Source organism: Choloepus didactylus, chromosome 12, assembly GCF_015220235.1.
Source record: "Choloepus didactylus isolate mChoDid1 chromosome 12, mChoDid1.pri, whole genome shotgun sequence".
Lineage (NCBI taxonomy): Eukaryota > Metazoa > Chordata > Mammalia > Pilosa > Megalonychidae > Choloepus > Choloepus didactylus.
In genome coordinates, this window is record NC_051318.1 from 52049510 (window position 1) to 52072429 (window position 22920).

A 22920-nucleotide genomic window follows, 5' to 3' on the forward strand; every position below is an offset into this window, starting at 1 on the left:
CATACAATGGATTGTAGCTGTCCCTGGATGAGACATATAGCTTTCCTTTTTATTTGTTGCCTTTATAAAGACTTGGTAACATGTCAGCAGATATTTTTGAAGAGAGAAAAATTCTTGACTATAAAAGGCATGACCTTGGTCTAGAACCCTAGGATTTTGTGCTGACCCTCCTATCAATGTTTTCTAGTGACTATACACAGCATGTTTATTGAGCACGCAAACCTCAACCACCATCAAATATGCTAGGCCACATGGCCCACGTGGCAGTTCTGCTTCCCCTATAGCCTTGACTTGCTACAGAGCTTCTGGGTCTCTCTATAAAATGATATTCCCAGTTATCCAATAAATGGAACTTAGTTACACTTCCAAGTGTGGTATGTCCTGTCTACAAAATCAGTATCAACTCCACAGACACTATGTCTATGGTTAAAGGAGGTGAATGGTGTAAAAAGTTGTCACTTACATAGCATATTCCAGCATATCATAGACCACTGGATTCCTAAAGATTTTGCCACTGTGACTGACCACTGAATCTTTGCTAAATTTATCTTTCAATCTCTGGTACATGTTTATCTTTCTAGGACACTTAGAATAATTGACAATTCCCACTCACTAGAGCCAATTATTGATGGCATTATGCCAACAATATATTGGACCAGTGGGGTGTACTGTACAATGTCAGGATGATCAAGGTCCATGCAGATTAAAGTGTAATAGAGAATAAGAAAATTAACCTAGCTCTGTGCAAAGACAATGAATCTGTACTATTGTGTTTGCCAAGTAACCATTAACTGTATTTCATCCTTGATGGATATCAAGAAGAAATAATTCACCAAATCAGTACTCGCATACCAGAAGTCATGTTCTGTACCACTGTAAAAAAAAAAAAAAATGCTGTAGCTGGCACAGCACTGCAATTAGGACTGACATTGGTTAAGTGTTACCTACCATCATCCATCTGGTTTATGCTGAGGACAGACAGGTATTTGAATAGGAGTTATGGTGAGCACACAACTACACTAGCAAATTTCAAGTGTTTGTTAGAATTTCTAATTGCTGTAAGTCCTCGTGGGACATGTTATTATGTCTGATTGATATGTTGGCCAAGTAGGGAGAAATTCCTTAGACTTTTACTTGGTACTTCATACCCTAATGACTCTCACTCTTTAGAAAATGGAACTGATAGGGTTTTAGAAGTTGCTAATATATAAATTCTAATTTAATAAATAAGAGCCCTGGAATAAAAACACCAATGGGTTAGTGGATCCACTGGCCCAACTATAAAAGAAATTAGGTAAAATTTCATAATGTGGCCTCCATAAACTCTCACTGTAACTCAATAACCATGATAGTGTTTCTTGTTCCCTGATGTCAATGTCAACAAAGACCTTCTAAAAGTCTTGGCATATTTCTTTCTCTGTGTGTAATTGGAAAATGTGTGCATGTTCTTTGGCTTTACAAATTTTTTCTTAAAGGGGAACTTCCTCTGCTTCAAACAATGGGCTATGGATTTATGAACAGATTTAGATTTCTGAACTGTATTTACTCTGGAAACTGGGCGTGAAGGACTGTGATTTTTCATTGCTATAGCTGCTCATCAGGCTCTCGAGTTGTTAATTATACAAGTCAATGTGAATCCCAGTTGGCTAGTCATCTAGCAGTCCTCTAGGGAAATTATGATCTATTAGCCACTCAGTTTTCCTGCCCATTAGTAATTATTTCATCCTTGCCTCTGAAGGTTAAGTGCTGTTACCTGGTCACTGCCATTCCAAAATCCATATTCATTGATTTAGGTATTCCATAGCATGCTCCTCCTACTAAGAGCCTTACTATGTAGAAAACAGCCAACAATGAGATTCTCAGAGATGTTGATATCCCCCTTAAGTAAATTTCTTACTACATTAGTGAAAGGAGTGTTCTTCAGACTCTCGAATAGAATATAAAAACGTAGTAGGTTATCTGGTCTTATATAATAAATCCCTTCTATAGTATCTACCACCTCCTCCTTTTGACCCCTTCTCCCATGTTCTGGTCCTCTTCTTCATTTATTGAAACCTTTCATTGGGCCCCGTGCAAATACCACACATTGCTACTAAGAATTTCCAAGACTAGGGGAATTGAATTTTTATAAAATTGTCTCCAAAGTATCTGTAGTCTAGTATATCGTGTCCAAAATTTTGTGTCAAACTAAACTTTTTACTTCCAGCTGGAAAACCTTTCAAACAGATCTGGTTTAAGGGATTGGACATGGAAATATGTCTTTAAGCTTTGGGAATATATAACAAGTGGGGTGGTGGTGACATGGTTCCAGGAATCTACTCCAACTGGGGCCGACGCAGCAGTTTGTATGAGAAGGAGGAAGGAACAAACTGGCAAAATAAGCTGTCAGGGGAGAAACTGGCTACATAAATCCTCATTTCAGAACCCTACCCACGTGGACATGGCTTTAAGGCAATTTTCCAAGCCATACAAAGACACAGATTGTTAATAAGGAAATTGAAGCAAAAGCCAAGTAGTAACAATAAAACAAAGCAGCAAAGGAGTAAGATTTATCAGGAGCATTCAATTGGAAATAGCTGTTGAACCTAGAGCAAAAATAATATTTTTATATGTTTCTGCTGATAACAAATCTAAAGTACTATTTCAGAACCTGAGTTGGTAAGTGTAGGGGAAGATTATCATATGTTGGTAATTCTAAGAAAGTTATAAACTAACAAAATAGTTCCTGTTCCTCAGTTGTGCTTGTGCCTGTTTCTCAAAAAAAAAAAAAAAAAAAAAAAAAAATTAAATTAACTGATTATAAAATCTTCATTTCCTATCTAAATTAGAAGCATTTGTTTTCTAGTAATTTCTTTAATTCCATTTTAAATTTAATTCCATAAACTGACACATGAGCACATTATGCTAAAATTAAATAATTTCTAAATAAAATTTAACTCTACCACTTCTCAGTGTCTGATAAAGATAAACAATGTAAAATTAATCTTCTCTGTTTTTTAAAAAATTAACTAAACATATACTACACTAATAAATACTTAACTGTAATATACTTACCAGTTGCCAGAGGTTTTAAGGTAACTAGATACTAAGAAAATTGTTTTAGTTTGTGAGGGCTGCTATACAAAATACCACAAACTGGTTGGCTTAACAATAGGAATTTATTGGTTAATAGTTAGTGTAGAAGCCCCAAATCAATCTATTGCAGGCCATGCCTTCTCCAAGGGTTGTGGTGTTTTCGTGGTGACTTGCTGGCAATCCATCTCTGCCTCTGTTGTGTGGCAATCTGTCTGTCTCTTTTCCCTCCAGTGACCTCTACTTCAGTATCCAAATTTCCTTTGCTTATAAGGACTCTATTTATATTGGATTATGGACTTTATTAATACTGGATGATGGCCAACCATGATTCAGTTTGTCCTCATCTTAGTGGGATCTTCAAAGATCCTATTTACCAACAAATTCACACCTACAGGACCAGGGGTTAGGATGTGAACATGTCATTGTGGGGGACATGATTCAATCTATCAAAAAACTAATATAGACAAATTATAAAATCATCACAAAATTTAAGACATACTGACAAATAATATTTGGAATGTGAGGTTGAAATGTTTTTAGTTTTATTTTGAGATACTTTGTGTTTTACATACTTAATTAAAATAGTTTTAAGAATGGTTTCCAATTTAAATTAAATGGTATATGCTTAAAGAAGCCTAAATTTTTGTAATTAAAAATTAGGCATATTTCACAGAATTGTGGCTAAGACAATCAATTTGATTTGGTCAACATGGAGGCAGAATACATGACTGCTTATTTGCTGTTACTGAGGGTATTATGAAGGCTCCCAAGCCTCTCAATATTTTATCTTCCCACTTTTTTATTCCCTACATTACTATCATTAGAGAATGCCAAGTCACATGCATCATCCTGAGCAAAAGTGAAAACCAGGTGTTTCAGGTCAGTATCGCATGCATGGCTAAGTGATTGCTGGACTTAAAGAATGAGCTTAGAGGCAGAGATGGACACTTAGGACAAAACATTTATATATCCCATCTCTTTACTTCATTGTACTGCAGTGTGGATGATTTTCTCTCAAATATATTCTTTCTTTTTTTCCAAAGTTATAATTTCTTTATTTAACCTAATATTATAGAAACATCATGAAGTAAGTGAGCTGTATCTAAACATTAGCATACATTGCTTCACCTATATGAATTTTTCTTATGTCATTGTTTTTTTTTCCCTTTAGTGTAATTTTAGTGGGATATATGCACACACCATAAATCCATCCCAGCTATACAATCAATAGCTCACAGTATTGTCGCATAATTGTATATTCATCACCACAATCAATTTTCAAACATTTTCACTACCCCAGGAAGAAAAACAGAAAAAAGAAAGAAAGAAAAAAGACTCCCAAACATCTTGTACCACTTATTCCCCCCATCATTAACCCCTGGCATTGGTGCCGTACATTTGTTACTGTTGATGAAAGAGTATTAAGATATTACTGTTAACTATAGTCCATAGTTTGCAGTAGGTATGTTTTTCCCCATATACCACTCTATTGTTAACTCCTTATAATAGTTTTTTAAATTAACTTTATCAAAAAAATTTAAAAGAAACAGACAATAAGAAACCATTTCAAACAAAACCAAAACAAAGGAATAAGAAAAAACAAATATCCTAGAATAACTACATTTCTTCTAACATGTTCCTATTCTACCCCAAGAAAATAAACAGATTATATCCTAGGAAAGGAATAAGAAAAACAGATAACCTAAGATAACTACATTTCTGTGATCTTGTTCCTACCATACCCACCAGAAATTAACAAACCATTGTCATTCCTGAGCGTTCCCAGAAGAGAATGTTAAATTTACCCACAATAACTTATCTGTTCTTATTAGATTGTCATCCCCTTCCTCTTTCACTAATTGCTCTCTATCGCTAGGTCCCCTACATTCTACATTATTAACCATTTATTTTACATTTTTCAGTGTTCACATTAGAGGTAACATATAGTATTTCCCTTTTTGTGCCTGGCTTATTTCGCTCAGCATTATGTCTTCAAGGTTCATCCATGTTGTCATATGTTTTACAACATCATTCCTTCTTATTGCTACATAGTATTCCATCATGTGAATAGACCATATCAAATATATTCTTAATCAGTTCTCCAGCTTTATCTAATTTTCTCTTGAAACCATTCATTGCACTTTTAGACAATATTTTCATATCTATTAGTCCTCTTGTGCTCTTTTCAAGTCTGATGTGTTTTGTGTCTTTCTGGTTTTTTGTATGTTCAATTTTCTGTTTATTTTTATATCGCTTGATGATATCTCATCACCTTGTACATACCTATATAAAGGTCTTATCCAAATACTCCTATTACATAAGGCCCTTGAGATCCTGTTCCTGTTTTCAGTCATGTCTTCAGTTTTGCATTCATTGTACAGTGATAGCTCATGGAATTGTGATCAAGTTTGCAGGGAGACTTGATAGGAACATGGGATGACTGACACAAGTGGAAGCAGAAGAAGAAGGTGACAGGAATAACTCCCTTAATTATTGGCTGACTCTTTTGATGGATGGCAATGCCATTTACTGAGATAGGGAAGAAGTGAACAGTAGGACAGGTTTAAAGAAAGGACACAGATTTAAGACATTGAATAAATTACTGAGGAAATTTAAGCATTTTTGCCTACAAATTTGAACTCATGAGAATGTTTGCCATTGAATTCTCTGTTTATCCTTGTAATGATGCACCAGTAATTGACATAGCTCACAAATGTTTGTACCCTTTGCAACTTAAAAGAAGCTAATCAATGTATCAAATTTAGGTGTTGAATGAGATCATGCATGTGAAAGGGAGTCATGGTTTGGTTTGGTTTGGTGCATGTGTTAAAACAGAAATATAACAGTCAAATATAAATTTCAAAACGTGAATGATGCTTTAGAGTTAGATAAAACTATTGCTCAACTTGACAAACAGTCCAAGAACAATGATAAGGATCAGAATTAGGACAAGCAACATGAATAAAAATATGAAGAACATTTATAAATATACTAAAGATTTTATGACTGGTGGGTATTGAGAGATAAAGGAAACTTTTATCTTCCTAATCAACACTTAGCAAATCTCACTCTACTTAAATTCACTAGAGGGGATTATGTTTTCTCCAACTGAACTCTAAATGAGACAGCATTCAAAGGAGAATTCATGTGAAATAAAATGTTGGAGTTCAGGAAAGGATTGTGATAGGGCATCTGCTCTGTCATAATGCATATGCAGGAGTAGTTGACGCTTGCTTGAGGAAGTAGGCAAAGGTAAATGGTGCCTGAGAACTCCACTCAAATACACAAATTTATATAAGATTAGGTACTAGAAACACAACAACAGTTCATTTTATAAGCCAGGGGAAACTAGAATGTTTCATGAAAGATCACATAAGCCTCAGCATCTAAAATTACAGAAAAGTGAAATTAGATGAGGCTTGGGGATACCAAACATGATTACTCTGTGTGAGAGCCTTCCTTATGTGCAGGAGAATATTTGGTAGGAGTGCTGTTTTAAGCGCAGGTAGATCTGCATTTAAGTGGAAATGACTAAGCTGGTTGTTATTCCTCCCAACCCTAAAAGTTTTGGTTTTATGCCAGCATGTACTTGGAAAGGCCCTTGCGGTAGGAGGAAGATAAATAAGAGACACATCACCCAAGAAAGAGGAGTGGCACATTCCACGGAGAACCAGGAGAGAGACGAAGGGTAGTTCTCAACTGTTAATTCAAATTGAAGCTTCTAGAAAGGTGGCTAATACTCATATGCACAATTAAGAAATAAAACCCACACAAAACTTCTTCATATGTTTTGAGACCTTTAATATATTGATTAATTGGTGAAATAAAAAGTATCATAAATAGCTAGGATTTCTTCATTATACAGAATAAGGGATACAACATTATACTCAATGCATTGAATGAGTACTTATCTGAATAAATTTTGTGAGGGATTGTTTAAAATATGTAACTCAGAGACTATGACATGGTTTCTAAGTTTATTTGTCAAAGCAGCCAAACATATGGAAGAGTAGTAAATGGTTTCTTGCTTAACTGTGTGATAAAATTATTAGGGATGTAAAACTCAACAGCAACAAATGAAAATATTCCATGGCAGCAAAATAAATTACTTACCTACTTGAGAATGAATACGTACTTATTCAGTTTGCTCTAGATTTAGCTGTGTCCCATTCAGCAGGAAGTTGTCACAGAGCAATACTTGAGAATGAATACATACTTATTCAGTTTGCTCTAGATTTAGCTGTGTTCCATTCAGCAGGAAGTTGTCACAGAGCAATGAAGCTGTGGGACACACAGATAGCCCTGATTCCTCGTAGGCACAGTCATCTGTACCCATCCATGACAGCAGATGAGTTCTAGCTTCTAATTGTTTTCTCAAGGATTTCTGAGTTATTTTTTGCTCCTGGAGAAAATAAATATGCATTTGTATGTACCTTAAACTTTTAGAATTATATTTATAGGAACATATGGAATCAAATTATTGTTCCATTGATATCATAACCATTTTCATATTATTTAATTCAATTGATCTTGACTTCAATCTTGCAAAAGTAGTTTGGACAAGTTTTATTATAAATATTGAAATTTTAGGAAACTGGACCAGAAAGATCAAATTATTTGCACAGCATTACTTAACTTACAAATTACAAAGAATTGAAAATAAAATCATTTGATTACAAAATGACAAAGCATTTTATTCTAGATAACAGTAGTTGAAGTAAAGTCCATCAATCTTTGTGCTTAGATATGACTAAAATGTGCTTAATATTGAAGACATTAAATCAATTGAGGAAATTTAATAAAGTTGATCCAGTATTTTGTTCGTACCGATTATATGATGGATTTTAGATATTTTCTTGTTTCAACTTTATAGAGTAGAAGATGTATGAAAAATTAAAACACTGAAGAAACTGGAAGAGATGGAAAATCACTTACTTGTACCTCCTTATCCATTAGACAGAGACATCCCTTAACTAGCGCAAATTACCTTGCAAATGTGATTATGCAAGTGATGATTAGAAACAGAAGAGTTAAGATATTCTGTGAAAATGAACAGAATGAGAAAAATTTGACCCCACACAATCTTGTAGCATGAGGAGCATCCAATGGGAAGGAAATCTGATTCCACGTTCTTATTTAAGAATAACTGAGAACATAAATTATTAGTAATACCTTTGCACCTAGGTTTAATTCTCACTTCTGACTAGAATATCTTCTCTTACCCTACCCTTTTGAAGTCCCCAGATCTTCTTTCCAAGCTCAGTTCAAACACCACATCTTGACAAGTTTCTCCAATTCACTTGCAAAATCATAAGTGCAATAATCTCTTCTTCTTGATGCATTTTTAGCATTGTGTACCTCTCTCCTTATAATGGACATGGTGGTTGACTGCTCTTTATTATTTTTTTTCCATTCTGTCCACTTGTCTATTAGCAATGCAATTCTGAATTACAGGTAATTCATGGCTACCCGTCTTTCTTGTCATTGCAGATTCAAGGGTGGGTAAGCATATATCACTTTGGGCAGAGCAAAGATAGACAAAGAAAAGAATTTTAAGTGCATTGTTAAATCATTGGTCTGATCAATCCTGAAGCCCATCTTATCTCTTTATCTCTTTTTCCTTAAAGGGTTTTTATTTATATTCAGTCCAAATTATCATAAATGTAAACACTTAAAATGTGCCATGAACTAGTTTTAGGACTTACATATGCAATGCCAATTCATTACCTTAAAATAACTATATCAGTAGTTAAGTCATACCCATATTTGGGTGTAAGGAAACTGGGGCCAAGAAAGGTTATAAACTTACCCAAGGATACATATCTAGTAAACGGCAGAGCCAGAATTCCAATTCATGCAGTTTGGTGAAAGATCCAATTAAATGGCATGTCACATTGCTTCAGTTAGTGCACATCTTACTGTATATGTGTATTCCATTCCCACTTCAGTTCTTTGAGTGAAAGGAACATTTTTATTGGTCTATGTTATCTTCAGCATTTGGCAACATGCTTGAACATAATCAATAAAAAATGTTGTTATGGGCAGAATGGAGCCTGTTCTTTCCCCAAATAAAAAAGTTACCTAGTAATGATTTACTCATGGAATGCATCAGTAAAATAAATACATAAATAAAAAAGAAAATAATCATTACTTTGAAATAATAAAGAAATTATTTATTTTTGATTTCTGTACATCCCCTTCCCTAGTGCCATCCAACTTAAATATCCTTCAGCGATTCCCATCATTCCTTGAAAATATAATTTTAGTTTGCAGAAAAATAACATTTGAATAACCTATCAGACAATTACTCACTTCAGCCAATCGACTTGAGTATCTACCATTCAATTCAAAAAGCATTTAGTATGTGATAAGTATATGTTGAATAGCATGCTATGAAATTCCTTTCTGTTTTATTCTTGCTATTATATAGGGTTATCTTGGAAACTCTGTTAGGGATTGATCTGAGGCAATATTCACATTCTGTCTCTTTATTTCAATATCCCTATATTTCATAGAAGTCAGTTATAACCATAGGCTTTTTAGTTATTCACTAATATATAACATCAAAACAAAAGTTTTTAATAGTTGTCTGGTTCAGTGAGATTGACTTTTATGATTGGGAAAGGATGTAGAAGAAGAGAAGGGAATATAAACACTTGTGACAAAAGAGAAACAAGTTAAAAATTCAGATATATATATTGCTATAATGTGATTACTTATAGTTTTAAAACTTTAGTTACTGATTTTTGTTTGCAGATTTATCCTTTTGCTGAAGGCTTAAAACTTTTCTAAATGTGAGAACACTATGAATTGAAGACTTAAACTGATATTAACATAAATATTTTCATTTCTCCATTGAACTCTTACCATAAGAAATGTAATCCTTTTTACGTGGGGTATTATTTAGTAATTAAAGGAAAACAGTTTCCTAATGCTAAATTTTATAATAAAAAGGAAATATATAAGCACAGTAAATTGAAAATTATAGTGATAATAAAAGATACATTGCACATGTCTCATGTAGACTAATGATTTTCTTAAGTTCTAAAATATTATTTGAGAGTAGTCATGATTTTTCATTTTATTTTCTTATACAATATTTATTCCATAGAAAAAATTAGATATATAAGCTCTCTGCTCTATTTTTAGAGGTGAAAATAAAGCTTTTGGTAATTCACATATTGAAAAAAGGCAATGAATAAGATCTCAGAAACATTTAATATTTATGAAATTTGAAATAAGCTTTTGCAATTTCCAAAATTCTCTTCAGATAGCTTATAATGCCCAAGAAAAAAAGGTACATAGAAGCAAACATGGCAAAACATAAAGCCAACAAACAAACAAAACACTAAGGATTTGAAAGAGACTACTAATTGTTCCCCAACGTCTGTTTTCCCATTCTTTTTTTAGTTCTAGAACCCTCTGATTTTTAATGCCCTGAATGAGTCCAGAGCCATTTAGTTAGAGAAAATATTTTCAATTTCCTTTGAAAGTAGGTGAAACCATATAAATTAATTTTACCAATATATGCCAGTGAAAATTATGTATGCCAATTGTGGTTACACATTTTATAAGGAAGCCATTTGCCTTCGTTCTAACTTTCTCCTTCCTTCCTGTTTACAAAATTCCAACAAATGTAGGAATTGCTTTGTGCTGAAAGTTGGAAGCCATATAATGAGGATGGCAGAGCTATCCTCCCAACCTCTATCCCTGGGTTCCTTACACATGCCACCACCCAATGAAGGTGTTCTTAGTCAGTGCTATGGGCAATGGGCAATGTTCTCCACACAGAGATTTAGGATATCAGGATGAATAAGCGGGGATTATGCTCACATTTTTAGGGGCAAGGTCTGAAAGGGGCACAGATTACTTTTGCCCATATTCCTTAGCTGAGACGTCAATTGAGGGTTACACTAAACTTCAAGATAGACTTGGAAAAGTTGTCAAGCTACCATGAAGAAGAAGAAAACAAAAACATATTTTGAGAAGCAATAGCCTGACTTGGCCACGTACATGATACATTCTTAAATAAACTAATTTCTTAGTATAAATAAGACTTTTCATATGGACATTTGCTCCCAACAGTAAAGTAGGTGTCTTATTTTAGAAACACTAAAGGAAGGCAAGAGAATGTCCAAAAAAGTTATGTTGTATCCTCAAGGAAATTTGAAGAAAAAAAAAGGAACTTAAGAGTGCAAAAAATTGTATTAAAAGTATAAGAAAAAGAAGCAAGAGCAAAGAACAAGTGAAGGCTTCTGAAAGATACAAATATATTTAAAAATAATCAAAACAGGAGACAGAAGACAAAGTCAAAGGAAACTTTTACCACATGGAACATAATGACCTTAAACAGATACAAGATAGAACCAGTAAGAAAAAGGGAGAACCAAACCAAAAGGCCCAACTGGATAATAAGAATTCAACCAACTAAAAAGAAAGCGGACAGAGAATACTATTTTAAAAATCATTTATGTTATGTGAAGACATATACTGGTGAAACAGGCCAGAGTATTAGGCGGGGTACATGTGTCAAGACCAAATTAAGCCATAATTGTGTCATTCAGAACACTGGGATGAGAAAGGGATTCTGAATGTTTTCAAAAAAGCAAATAACCTCCCACAAGAAAGCATGAAAGAAATGGGCATGCACACCATCCCCACCTTGAAATACACACAAGCAAATAAGCAATAAAGAAGTAAAATCAAAAAACATAAAGTGTGATGACAGACTGGCATAAATGGTACTAAATTCTCTAAAACTACTGAGCAATTCTTTCAACGTATTCAGAAAAAAATATGGATCTACAATTCTCTACCTTGTCAAACTATCAGTCAATGGGAAAGAAAAAAAAATCAGACGTGTGAGATGAGAAAGTTTTTATTCCACGGTTTTAAAGATACAAGAGTTGAACAACATGGGAAGAGGATAGCCCTGAAGTCCTGAAGATGGAAGACATGGGATCTTGACAAATAGCTCAGTTTAATTTTAGAGTGTAACTAATGGCATCTCAGGATGAAGGACATTCTGCTTCTCCAATAAGAATGTTCCAGGCTCATGCCAGGGATCAACAACCAACCAAGAGACAGGGAGAGATAATGGAGGATCATGCTCAGGAGATACTAGGAGAAGATGAAACACATTTAAAATGTAGCTATAGCCTGCTTATAAGGTTGGTGGTTTTCTTGAGCACCAGGTTGTGACACAGACCCACTGTGTGTGCAGCTCCACCTGAGTCCATGGCCACGTTATTTGGGGGGACTAAGGAAACCTTCATGGAAAAGACACAATTTATCTATTACCTGATTTAGGGCATTGAAATGCCTTCTTAATCCAATAGTACTGGGTTAGATATCCTTTGTTGTGCTCTCTAAATAGTCATAGTTTATCGCAAATATTGAATGATTTTTAGAATTTAAATTCTTTTCAATCAGCCTTTAACCTTTTCTTTTGTTTTAAGCTAATAAAGCATTATATTTCCTTGAATGTACTAAGGAATCAAATATATATTGATTAAAAATCAAGCTTGGTTAACAGTGGAAGGAGGAGCAGATGTGGATAATCTCAGCAAGCATTTTCTAAGAGCAGGATGTCCTGGACCACATGGACCTCCCTGATTCTACCGATGCCTTTGTTTTGTTTTTAACTTGATGCAATTAAACATGCAAATTATAAAACTAATCTTGTTCAAATTTCATGCTCACCAAGCAAACATATGATTAAAATTAAACTTCAGAATAATGTTCATTCTCCATGCCCCCTCCCCTCCCCTCTCTCCCTCCTTCTCCCTCCCTCCCTCCCCCGCTCTACCCCCAATCTCTCTCCAATCTCTCTCCACTCATCTCTCTCTCCCTCTCACACCACACACACATACACACATTATTGACAGTTTTGCTTCCCACTGAAATTCATCATGGTATTATAATATTTGTGAATTTACTTGGCTATCAAATTGTCCTTTATCAGGTAAAACCCTATCTGAATATCTGTCTTAAAACAAACAACAAATCTAAAGATGAACCTGATATATCAGAACTTCATTTTAGATAAGATCATAACTTGTAGATCAATGCATAGTTCCATAATTTAATTGCTTTTAACATCAGCAGTCATCACAATTTTTTCTTCAGTAGAAAAGAAATGTATTTCCAAAATATTTACATTATTTATAGGGAACCATGTAAAACTACACTCCATCTTGCTGTTCTTTTTTTTATCTACAAATCCAGAATTAAGTAGCTTGGCAAGTAAGTAGGTTCCAACCTACTGTTTACAGGGGAAAGGAAAAAATCAAAGAAGTTATTTGCCTAAATTTATTTAAAAAAAAAACACCCAAGAAAACATTAAGCTGGAGAGAAAATTCTAAGAGTTTAATTTAAATAGTTGATCAATTTCAAAAGTAGATATTAAATTTTATAATAAGTAGCTCCAAAACAAATAGGGAAAACATGTCAGAGGAAAGAACACAGATAAATAATAATCTAAGAAAAAGATATTTGTTTAGAAAGAAAAAATTTCTTTTTGCAATTTCCATGTTATGTCTGTTCATCCAGGTGTGTAATTATCCCCCCAGCCCTAATAGTCTGGCACCTAACCCCATTTATACAGTCATTGTTGACCTCCCCTAGAAGGGTTTTCTAAAGAAATCAGCTCCAAACCTTAGATTAATTAGTTATTTTCCTGATAAATATTTTAATTGTATTTTTTCCTCTGGGAGTATAGGATGGCATTTCTCAAATTGGTTTCTCATTTAACATTATTTTATAAGACCTTAAGATTATTATATTGAGTATTCTGTGATGTTTTAAGTTTAAGATAGGCTATAGTAAACATTTTCATTGCAATTTTTTTCATTTGCTGCCTGCAAACTTAGCATATTCCCCAAATTATAGTCAATGCTGGTCAACATTAGGTTCTAAGTAAACTTTTGTTGAATGAAGTTGAAAAATACAGTATATGGTTTTACCAAGTTTTTGACCACAGAACAATTTTATTTCTAAGACTGCTCAAAGAAAATCTCCCAGATCTCATGCTCACTTAGGTTTAAATATCAGCATATGTTAAGAAAATCTTAAGAATGATTCACCCTTAAGAAATATGCTAATATGACCCACCATACAGGGTAAACAACGGAAAGGTTGTATTTCTGCTATGTATAAATCCTCTCACACTTTGTAGTCTATTGTGTATTTTCTACAGTGAATGGAAAATATGTTAAGTATAAACAAGCCCCAGTTAATTCAATATAATTTAAAAGGCCTCAATGTATCAGATAAATGGTAGATGTAATGATGAATGACATATTTTAGTGGCATTAATAGTAAAACAATTTATGCCTGGCTAGCAGAAGGAAAGTGTTTGTGAGCTAGTGCATTAATGCCCACTGGGAAACATTATACCATTAGGATCAGTACCAAAAATTGTCTTCAAACAGTAAACATGCAATTTTGTTTGGCTATAGCTTCTTCTGCTCTGTATGAATTCTATTTAATTGCCATAACATGCTGTGGTTTCATTTACATCGTAAGATTTTTATCGACAGTAATTTGGCTAATATATAGTTTTTTGGGGCCGTTTCTTACCCAGGTGTAATATGTATGACTTCAAATTACCTGTGAAATTTTACAAAAAAATAAATGAATAAAATAAAATATACTTTTACATTTAGATGTTAATTTTTTCTTTTCCTACTAGCATATTCTGTAATGAAAATAAGTAGAAATAAGTTCCTTAATTTGAACACTTCTATAAAGTTTTCTATATTTTTTCAAATGAACAAATAGTGTTTCCAGTGTAGAACATTCAATCTATATCTTTGCCCTGTGCTACCTAAATCTCATCATTTCTTATTACATATTTTGTTACTAAGCCTTTTAGCCACAATTTCTTTCATAAACTTTTAAATACATTTTTATTGTGAAATTTAACATATTCATAACAGTGATGACTTTCGAAGTACAATTTAATAAGAAGCTATAGAGCTAATTTCAAAGAATATTATGGGTTACAGATCCACCATTTCAGCTATTTCCTTCTAGCTATTCTAATACCCTAGAATGTAATTTCAAAATTATATAGATGAGATTCAGTATTTGTAATCCTTTGTTAAAAGGATCTTGTCTGTTGCTACTCTTTCCTCTTATTTAATCACGTTCTCAATCTTGAGGGGTGTCTAGGCAGCAAGCACCCTAACTTATTAATATTGAAAAGGTGTATCAACATTATGGGGAAAGGGGCTGCATCTGATTATTGTTCTTAAAGAGGCTGTTGCCTTGGGTTTTAGGACTTGTTTGGCATAGGAACACTCTGATGGATTTAAGTTTCTAAGAGATAACCATAGTAAGACTTTTATAGAATCTCAGGTAGGAACCTAGGTATTTTGACTACCATTGGTTGGAACATGACTTACTGTGGCCATTTGTGATATCTAGCTGGAGCTTGCATAAAAGAAACCTCCAGGATAGCTTCTCAACTCTATTTGAAATCTCTTAGCCAATAAAACCTTATTTTCTTAACCTTTCTTTTCCCCCTTTTGGTCAAGAAAGCATTTTCAATCCCTTGATGCCAGGGCTAGGCTCATTTCTGGGAGTCATGTCCCACATTGCAGGGAGATTCACTCCCCTGTGAGTCCTGTCCCACATAGGGGAGGAGGTTAATGGATTCATTTACTGATTTGGGCTTAGAGAGAAAAAGGCCACATCTGAACAACAAAAGAGGTTCTCTGGAGGTGCCTCTTAGGCATAATTGTAGGAAGGCTAGCCTCCCATTTACAGCCCTAAGTTTCATGAGAGCAAATCTCAAGATTGAAGACTTGACTTATTAAGCAGGAGGTTCTTAATTTCACATAGCATATATTCTGTCCAAAATAAATTATTAGTGTGTCTCATAATCTTCACTTAGTTGTACAATCTTCAATCTCTATTTTAAACTATTATCATAACCCAAAACACCCCAAAGCTCTTATCAGCTCCTAATTAATCATCCCTAGTATTAGTGTAGTGTTGGTAATGTATTCCTATTAAATACAGTTTATAATATGCAATGGGTAGTTTTTCCAGTATACCACTTTTGCCAGTTTCAATGTATTATGTCCCCCAAAATGCCATTATCTTTGATGCAATCTTGTGTGGACACACATATTAGTGTAGATTAGATTGGAATTCTTTCAGTGTTTCCATGGAGATGTGACCTACCCAACTGTAGGTGATAACTCTGGATGATTTCCATGGAGGTGTGGCTCTACCCATTCAGCATGGGCCTTGATTAGTTTACTAGAGCACTATATAAGCTGAGACAGAAGGAGTGAGCTTGCTATAGCCAAGAGGGACACTTTGAAGAACACACAGGAGCTGAGAGAGGAGCTTCAGCTTACAGAGACATTTTGGAGATGGGAAAGCAGCCTTTTGCTCCAGAGAAGCTAAAAGAGCACAAATGCCCAAGAGTAACTAAGAGGGACATTTTTGAGGAGCTGAAGCCTAGGGAGGAATGTCCTGGGAGAAAGCCACTTTGAAAGCAGAACTCCAGAGCAGACACCAGCCATGAGCCTTCCCAGCTAACAGAGGTTTTCTGGATGCCATTGGCCATCCTACAGTGAAGGTACCTGATTGCTGATGACACTTTATGGCCTTAAGACTGTAACTGTGTAACCAAATAAACCCCCCTTTATAAAAGCCAATCTATTTCTGGTGTTTTGCATCCCAGCAGTATTAGCTAACCAGAACACCACTCTCTTGTACCAGTGTCATACCTTAGAAGTATGTCATGCCAACAGTTATTTATATATTGCAGTGCTACTCCATGGGTCATATGCCTTTAAACAACTACTTTTGATCATGTTCACCTTCAATGTGGCATTGATACTTTAATCCCATTAATGAAACATAATCACTCATGCCCATTCCTATACCTTTAAATTCACTGTCATTATAATGTCTGTATATATTAGAATATTATTCTCCATTCACTAACTTCTGTCTATCTCTAGGTCCCTATATTCTACATTATAAGACACTGATTTTACATTATTCAGGGCACTCACATTAGTGGTAACATACAATATCTCCCCCTTTGTGTCTGGATTATTTCACTCAGCATTATGTCTTCAAGGTTCATCCATGTTGCCGTATGTTTCAGGACCTTCTTCCTTCTTACTGCTGCATAGTATTCCATCGTATGTATATACCATATTTTGTTTATCCACTCATCTGTTGAAGGACATTTGGATTGTTTCCAACTCTTGGCAATTGTGAACAGTGCTGCTATGAACATCAGTGTGCAAATGTCTTTGTGTCACTGGTTTTCAGATCTTCTGGGTATATAACGAGAAGTGAAATTGATGGATCATAGGGTAACTCGTATTTAGTTTTCTGAGGAACTGCCAAACTGTCTTCCACAGTGGCTGTACCACTGTACATTATACATTCCCACCAGCAATAAGAGTTCCTATTTCTCCACATCCTCTCCAGCATTTGTAGTTGAGGTCTTTGATCCACTCTGAGTTAATTTAAGTAAAGTAAAGTAAGTTAGGGGTCCTCTTTCATTCTTTTGGATGTGGATATCTAATTCTCTCAGCTCCATTTGATGAAAAGACTGTTCTATCCCAGCTCAGTGGTTTTCGGGGCCTTATCAAAAATCAGTCAACCATAGACCTGGGTTGATTTGATTCCAATGACAATCTATCTTTGTGCAATACCATGTTGTTTTGACTACTGTGGCTTTATACTAGGCTTCAAAGTCAGGAAGTGTAAGTCCTCCCACTTCTTTCTTCTTTTTTAGAGTGTTTTTAGTAATTCAAGGCCCCTTTCCCTTCCAAATAAATTTATTAACTAACTTTTCCAAATCTGCAAATCATGTTGTTGGAATTTTGATTGGAATTGCATTGAACCTGTAAATCAGTTTGGGTAGAATTGAGATCTTACCAATGTTTAGCCTTCTTATCCATGAATACAGAACATCTTTCCACCTCTTTAGGTCCCCTTTTATTTCTTTAAGTAAAATTATGTAATTTTCTGTGTAGAGTCTTTTGAATCCTTGGTTAAGTTTATTCCTAGGTACTTGAATTTTTTAGTTGCTATTGTGAATGGAATTTTTTTTTCATGTCTGTTCAGTTAGGTCATTTCTAGTGTACAATAATATTATTGAGTTTTGCCCATTAATTTTGTATCCCACCACTTTACTGAATTTGTTTATAAGCTCAAGTAACTGTGTCATTGATTACTCAGGATTTTCCAAATATATGATCATATCATCGGAAATAATGACAGTTTTACTTCTTCCTTTCCAATTTGGATGCCTCTGATTACTTTGTCTTGCTGGATTTCTCTGGCTAGAATGTCAAGCACAAAGTTGGATAATAGTGATGACAGTGGGCATCCTTGTCTTGTTTCCGATCTTAGGGGAAAGGATTTCAGTCTCCCCACTGTTGAGTACTATGCTGGCTGTGAGTTTTCTATATATGCCCTTTTACATATTGAGGAAGTTTCCTTCATTTCCCACTTTTTGAAGTGATTTTATATATAAAAAAGAAAAGGATGTTGAATTTTGTCAAATGCTTTTTTCAGCATCTCTTGAGGTGATCATTTGATTTTTCCCTTTTGATTTGTTGATGTTTTGTATTACATTGCTTGATTTTCTTGTGTTGAACCACCCTTGCGCGCCTGGGATGAACCACACTTGGTTGTGGTGTGTGATTCTTTTAATGTGTCTTTGGATTTAATTTGCAAGTATTTTGTTAAGAATTTTTTGCAATTCCTTAGGGAGATTGGCTTGTAGTTTTCATGTAGCATCTTTGGAATTAGAGAGATGTTAGCTTCATAAAACGAGTTAGGTTGTGTTCCATTTTCTCTAATTTTTTTCAAAGAGTTTGAGCAGGAGTGGTGTCAGTTCTTTCTGGAAAGTTTGGTAAAATTCATTTGAAGCCATATGGCCCTGGGCTTTTATTTGTCTGAACCTCTTTGATGATTTATTGGATCGCTTTACTTGTGATTGGTATTTTGAGGTCTTCTCTATCTTCTTGGGTCAGTCTAGGCTGTGTGTTTCCAGGAAATTATCCATTTCCTCTAAATTGTCTCATTTGTTGGCATCGTGCTCTTTATGGCATCCTCTTATGATTGCTTTTTTCAATTTCTTTGGGATCTACAGTAATGTTCCCCCTCTCATTTATGATTTTTTTTTTTTATTTGGGTCATCTCTCTTGTTGACTTTGTCAGTCTAGCTAAGGGTTTGTCAATCTTGTTGATCTTCTCAAAGAACTAAATTTGGTCTTATTTAGTATCTCTATTGTTGTTTTGTTCTCAATACATTTATTTCTGCTTTAATCCTTGTTGTTTTCTTCTACTTGCTTTAGAGTTAATTTTCTGATCACTGTCTAGCTTCTTCAGTTGTTCTGTTAGTTCTTTGATTTTAGCTCTTTCTTCCCTTATAATGTATGCATTAAGAGGTATAAATTTCCTCCTCAGCACTAACTTCTCTGAATCCCATAGGTTTTGATATGTTGTATTCTCATTTTCATTTGTCTCTAGATATTTAGCAATTTCTCTTACAATTTCTTCTTTAACTTACTTATTGTTTAGGAGTGTGTTGTTTAACCTCCACATATTTGTGAATGTTCTGGTTCTTTGATGGTTATTGACTTCTAGTTTCATTCCATTATGATCAGAGAATGTGCTTTGTATAATTTCAATCTTTTTAAAATTACTGAGGATTGTTTTATGCCCCACCATATGATCTATCCTGGGGAACTTTCCATGAGTGCTAGAGAAGAATGTGTATTCTGGTAATTTGGGATGTAATATTCTATATATATATATGTCTATTAAGTCTAATGCATTTATCACGTTGTTTAGGTTCTCAGTTTCCTTATTGGTCCTCTGTCTTGTTGTTCTAGCTGTAGAAGAGAGTGGTGTGTTGAAGTCTCCCATTATAATGTGGAAACATCTATTGCTCCCTTAAGTTTTTCCAATCTTTGTCTCATGTACTTTGGAGCAACTTCATTGGGTGCATAAACATTTATGATTGTTATCTCTTCTTGGTGAATTGTCCCTTTTTATTATATAGTGTGCTTTTTAGTCTCTTAAGACATCTTTGCATTTAAAGTCTGTTTTGTCTGATATTAGTATTGCTACCCGTGCTCTCTTTGGGCTGTAAATTGCATGGACTATTTTTTTTTTTCCATCCTTTCACTTTCAATCTCTTTGTTTGTCACTGGGTCTAAGATGAGTCTCATGTAAACAGCATATTGATGGTTCATACTTTTTAATCCATTCTGCCAATCTGTATCTTTTAATTGGGGAGTTTAATCTATTCACATTTAATGTTATTACTGTGAAGGCAGTTCTTGAATCAACCATCTTGTCCTTTGGTTTTTGTCAGATCTCTTCCCCCCTTTCTCTTTTTTCCCCCTCTAGGTTTCTCTTATTAATACTCTTCAATTCTATGCCCTTCTGCAGATCTCTCCTTTTTTTTTTTTTTTTTTTTTTTTTTTCCTCAGCTGGTAGAACTCCCTTTAATATTTCATTCAAGGCAGGTCTCTTGTTAACAAACTTCCTCAGTGTTTGTGAAAATTTTAGACTCTCTCAATTTTGAAGGAGACCTTTGCTGGATAAAGAATTCTTGGCTGGCAATTTTTTTCTTTCAGATCTTAAATATGTCATACCACTGTCTTCTTGTCTCCATAGTGGCCACTGAGTAGTCAGAACTTGGTCTTATGTGGTTTCCCTTGTATGTAGTGAATTGCTTCTCTCCTGCCCCATTCAGGAATTTTTTCTTCTCTTCAGCATTTGACAATCTGGTCAGTATATGTCTCAGAGTGGGTTTATTTGCATTTATTCTATTTGGAGTTCATTGGGCATCTTTTGTTTGCATATTTGTCATTTATAAGGGTTGGGAAGTTTTCCCCAACTAGGTCTTCAAATAGTCTTCTTGACCTTCTTACTTGACCTTCTTATATTTGTGGGCTTCATGTTGTCCATCATTTTCCTAAGATCCATGTCAAATTTTTTCAATTTTTTTCTCCATTTGTTCTTTTGTGCTTTTGCATCCAATTGCCCTGTCTTCTAATTCACTTATTCTTTCCTCTGCCTCTTCAAATCTGCTGTTGGGTGTCCCAAGTGTATTTTTAATTTGATCAACAGTATCTTTTATTTCCAAAAGATCTGCTATTTTTTACTCTCAAAGTTTCTTTATGCTCTTCTAGAGTCTTCTTGTGTCCTCTATGTTTTAGCCAAATCATTCAAGTTGTTTTGGAGATTTGTGTGTACTTCTTTGATTAATTGCTCCATGTTCCATCTCCCCTGGCTTTTTGATTTAGTCATTTGAGTCATCCATATCTTCCAGTTTCTTCATATGCTTTATGATTTTCTGTTGTTGGTCTCATGGCATTTGCCTATCTTGAAAAGATTATTTGGGGATATGCAAGATTATTTGAACATTTATATATAATTTGGCAGAGCTATAGCTTGGTAAAATGCACTTTCCTTGTCTTACCAGCAGATGGCACTCTTGAGCCATCACCTACCCTCAGGTTAGCTCTCCCCAAACTTTGTCTGTGCACTGTGGGGGGTTGGGTGTCCAAACCAGGTGGAAATCTAGTCAGCATACCAGTTTTCCTTCTGCACTTGGGATTGTCAGCCCTTTGTGATTGGGGTGGGCTCTACAAACTTTGACACAGAGTTTGTTTCAGGGCATAGTGGACCACTCTGGAGCTCTGGAGCTGCTCATCTCACCCTCCAGCTCAAATGCACTGCAGTCCCTGACTGCCATGCCCCTGCAAGTCCCTGGGTTTGGGGAGGGGCTCCTGGCACTTCCATGCAGCACCCTTGCCTATTGGCTGTGTTCACCTCTGGGCTTCCATGGAGTAAGAGTGAATGTGGTCATCACAAGTCCACCAAATCCTGAGTTCTCTCACTGAAGTTCTCGCCAGGGCTGTGAGGGATTATTTCCCCAGACAATTGCTGAGAAGGGTGAGCAGGGCATGGGAATCTGTTCCCTTCTGTGCTCATGGGCTGATTCCCACCACCACCCCCCCTCCACACCAGCCCTGGCACAGGAGCTCTCAGCCATGGGGCCATGAAGGATTATCTCCCCAGTCAACTGCTGAGATTGCTGCACAGGCTGTGGAAAGCTGCTCATTTCTGCGCTTGTCTGCCAGCTCAAGCCACCTGTCCCAATTTGTGGTCCAGGCCCAAAACACTCACCCATCCTTCAAACACAGTTTCTTTGCCTCTCCAGCTAAGTCCTCCCTATGTTGTTTTAGAAGTCCCTGCCCAGCCAGTGGCACCCAGGAACTGCCGTTCTGGAGCACTTTCTGCCCTTTTCTAGTCTTTCACAGAGAGAATTTTGGTCTGCCTCTCCTAACCTGCCATCTTCCCTTTCATAGACTTTGGTAAACAGCTGGCAGCCCCAAACATATTCCAGTGTCTTTTTTCTATCACTTCTTCACTGTACTGACGGAACAATGCCACTTCCATAATTTATAATGTTTCTGAACAACAAATGTTTTCAATTTGTATACTTATAGGTGGCTCTGTTCATGATTTGGGAAATAATGAATATCTTTCAGAATTCTTAGATCTATTAGAAATTCCACCAACTGAGGAATTAATCCCTATATATTCTCTTGGAATTCCAGTATTGAAATTAGTTGTCAAAAGTCAATAATAATAACAATAACAACAAAAATAATACAGTACTAATAGTATCAACAACTAGAAAAATATCTATTGAATGTTTAATATATTTTGAAACTATATTGGACCTTTTATATAGTCTGTTTTATCTAATTACTTCATTAAGCCAATGTCACAGACACTATTATCATCCCCTTTTTATAGATGAGGATACTGAGGTTT